Raw genomic sequence first — 4,186 nt, forward strand, 5'->3', positions numbered from 1 at the left:
ATATGCTCTTCTGGATACTAGTGTTGTCCCTAGTTTCAGATCAATTCTGAACTCTACGTCTTGGTCTGGTGGCAGACCAGGCAGATCATCAGGAAAGATATCTGTAAACTCACATACCACTTAAATTTTCTCAACTCCTTTAACAATAGTTGCACAGACTGTTTCCACTGTACTCTTAGGAAAGGGAAGTTGGATGAGAAGTTGGGTTTTGCTGTCAGGTGCATTTACCCTTATGGTTCTACGCAGGACATCTATGATAGCCCCGTGTTGAGTTAACCAATTCATACCAAGGATCACATCTATACCTTAATCCTTTAATATCAGCATATTGATAGGGAACTCATAACCTCCCAAATCAATAGGTACATGCTGAACTACCTCCCTTGTACAGATTTGTCCCCCGGGCGACTGTATATGATAGGGTTCTTTTGTTTCCCCAATAACTATCCCATGATTCACAACAAATGTACGATTGATGAATGTATGGGATGCACCAGAATCAAATAAGGTAATTGCAGGATGCTTAGCAATGGGAAACATACCCATCATAACTATTTCTCCTTCTAGAATAGATTCCACTTGAGTATAGAATACCCTTCTAGTTTTCTTCTTAGCCTGACCCTTCTGATTGATCTGAGCATTACCCTTGTACTGATTCTGAGCTTGAGTAATAGGGGCTTTGGGTGCATCAGGATTGTTCTTCCTAAGATACGGACATTCTCAGAAAAAATGTCCGGGTTTTCCACAATTATAGCATGGAAAATTGTGATTCTGGGGAGTAGCATTGTGGTTTGCATTATTTGTATTATTTTGCTGCTGCGGTGCTTGATGAGTATAAGGCGTATTAGTTGCAGGGCGAATGAAGATTTGCTGCCTGCTTTGGCCTTATTGTGGGTGGAATGGTGCACGGCCATGATTCTGAGGATGGTATATGATCTTCTAATGCTTTCCACTCGATGATCCGGAAGCAAATATTTTCTTCTTCTTCACCTCCTTGTGTCGGCGGTAATTTTCCTCTAAAGCGATAGCAATGTTGATTGTCTCATGGTAAGTTGCGTTACCACAAGTTGCCATCATGGTCTGAAGTTTAGTGTTTAGGCCTCTAAGAAAATGATTCTTCTTCTTCCTGTCAGTATTCACATACTCTATAGCATACTGCGATAGGTGATTGAAACGCCCAACATAATGCATCACTAGGTGCTCCCCTTGCTTAAGAGCCAAGAACTCTTCTAACTTCATGGTCATCACACCGTCTGGAATATAATGTGCCCTGAAGGCATCCTTAAACTCCCTCCAGTTGATTTGGTGACCAGCGGGCTGTACTGCCACTAAATTTGCCCACCAGGCACCAGCAGCTCCTCGAAGTTGCTGTGCCGCAAACCTTGGTTTCTGAACCTCGGTATAGTGAATCAGCTCGAACTTTTGCTCTATTGTTCTAAGCTAATCGTCTGCTTCTAAAGGTTCGTCTGCCTTAGAGAACATAGGCGGACGTGTGTCAGTAAAATCCACATAGGTTGACTCGTCGTTTCCATTATTACGATGACCATGATTAGGGTATGGTGCCAGCTGGTTCTACACTAATTCCCTTAATAGCCTAGTGTTGATGCAAAAGTGGATCTGCAAACACAAAGGGCTAATACCCGAATCGATATCCAAAGCGTGCCAGTCGATTTGACCTGCTAATCGACAAGGATGAAGATACGAACACTTTGGTCCTGACAACAGCGATACGCCCGGAAGTCACGGCCAAGAGGTGCTCACGCGGAACTCAAGAATCGCCGAAGGTCGCACTGAAACGATGCAGCTCGCCGAATCAATGAGAACTCGTAAAAAAAGAAAAATATGCAAATTGACGAAGTCGCCGAAAAGTAAGTAGATGCGAATAGGAGTAAAAATTGGTTTTGATATTGATTGATGTATCTATTACATTGCCCCTTACTCCATATTTATACCCTGATCTAAAGAGACACAACCAAACACAACTAGGACACCAATCCCATATCTAAGGAAACACGTGACTCTTACATGAATCATACCCTAACAAATATAGAAAAGGAAATCAACTCCTATCTATTTCCCTGTCCGCCTCAATTACGATGGAAATCTCACCGTCCTCCTTCCCATCGGCATACTCCCTATTTCATCGGCAGTAGTCTTCAAGTCTTCCTTCATCGGCATACTCCCTGTTTCATCGGCAGTAGTCTTCAAGCCTCCCTTCATCGGCATCGACAATAACACCTCCAACCTCATCGGCAACGCCCGAGTCCAAATCAACCTTTCCATCGACCATCACCAGCTATCGGCAACCATCTTTACAAACCGGCTTTCATCGACTATCAAAGTATTCAATAACTTTCCCCTTGCCGACTAGTCCACTCCGATTATTTTGACACGTGCAAAAAACGGTGTCAACACCTAGCATTCTCTGCCGTTGCGTTGACAAGTGCGGCTATGGCATCTGCCATAGTCGAAGGCATTGGTGGAGGATTAGGGCACTCATCATCGTCGTGCGAGCCACTAGCACCAGTTCGGGTGATAGGACGAGGCATCTGTTAGAGAAACACATTTACTTACATTATTCTTTATTGAAAGCATTTAAAAAGGTTTCATACTACAAAGGGTCCTTATTTATTTTACATGTCTTGTATCCCACAAGACAACCCTGGTTTTCTAGGAAAGCAGTAAAGGAACTATTACTACTCTAAGCTTTCAGTCTTCTGCATCCGTGCCTATATTGGACGAAACCTCATCTTCATCTGAGAAGTACACTAACTCCTCAGGATCCTCCTCCTCTTCTTCATTCTCGACTTCTTCTGGAGCTACAATCATTTCTTCATCGGTAACTTCACCATCCCCATGAGGTGGATGAAGTTGAGCGTACAACATGTGGACATTCTCATGAAGAATAGCATTGTCCATCTCTAGGTCTTCTACGTAGAACTCCAACTCATGGACATGTTCATTGGCCGCATCCTCTCGTGTCCAGGCTTCATTCCATAGATCCATGGTCATGGTGATGCCCCTTTGCATTTCCACCAACTCCTCTTGATCTTTGGCATGAGCTCGACGAAGAGTGTTGAGCTCCTTGTTAAGGTTCTCGATGTTGGCGGGGTTGCTTGAAGATCCTTCATCTCCTAGGGTCTTTTCACTACCTTCACTGAGCTCGTGGTTTCTTGGTGCCAACTGATGACGAGGGACTCCATGAGGTCCGGTGGACTTGCGTGCAGTTTTCTTAGTCTTTGCCATAGCCTGTAGGATTTAAGGTAGGACTATAAGAATAGCTTGAGGATAATAGAGGTTAACAAGAATGGGATTGATATTACTTACCCAACCACTATTAAGGGGATTTATTATGCAATGTGCTTTTGCATGATGCACGAATCGATCTTATGAATTTAAGTACAAAAGATTTATATAATCATAAGTACTAGATTTTTAATACATAGGACAAACCTAATCATATTATCCACCACAAGCTTTCAAATAAGACAGGATTGAGGCTAGATCAAAGGTAAGAAGAAAGAAATTTGAACTTTAAAATATCAAGTTTACTTTCTTTGATCCAAATCATTTTGAAGGTTTTTCCAAAGTAACCTACAATGATCTTAGATGGGAACTACTCTGATACCAGCTGTGGTAGAACCTCCTAAGGAATTGGGCCCATGTGCACCTATCGTTGTCTTAACAGACCTCGGATAGCGTACACGAGTTCCCAACAACTCAATAGGTCTATCGGGTGTCCTCGGGAAACCCAAATCATCCACGATTCTCTTTTCAATCAGGATCCCAATCACAGTCATTGCAGATTACAACAGTTTATTCAAATATATACTAGAGTAAAAGATAGCAGAAGTCTTAAGATAACATAGTTACAAACCAATTGTTTTTAAACTTACAATACCATAAGTGTCATACAACCATAGTAGCGGGATAATATTACATTATCTTTATTTATCAAACAAACTAGTGCCTTGTCCAAAGGCTATTCATCACTCCTCATCGTCATTGACTTCAAACACAGACATACAGCAGGGACCAAAACAAGCCTGTGCATGTGACTCACCTGCAATAAGGGTTAACAAACCCTGAGTACAAAGGTACTCAACAAGACTAACCCGACGTAACGGGGTGTAAGACTTTTAAAGATGCAGGGGTTTGGGACAAGGTAAGCATGTAGCAAAATTCA

The sequence above is a fragment of the Miscanthus floridulus genome, chromosome 11, assembly GCF_019320115.1.
Source record: "Miscanthus floridulus cultivar M001 chromosome 11, ASM1932011v1, whole genome shotgun sequence".
NCBI lineage: Eukaryota > Viridiplantae > Streptophyta > Magnoliopsida > Poales > Poaceae > Miscanthus > Miscanthus floridulus.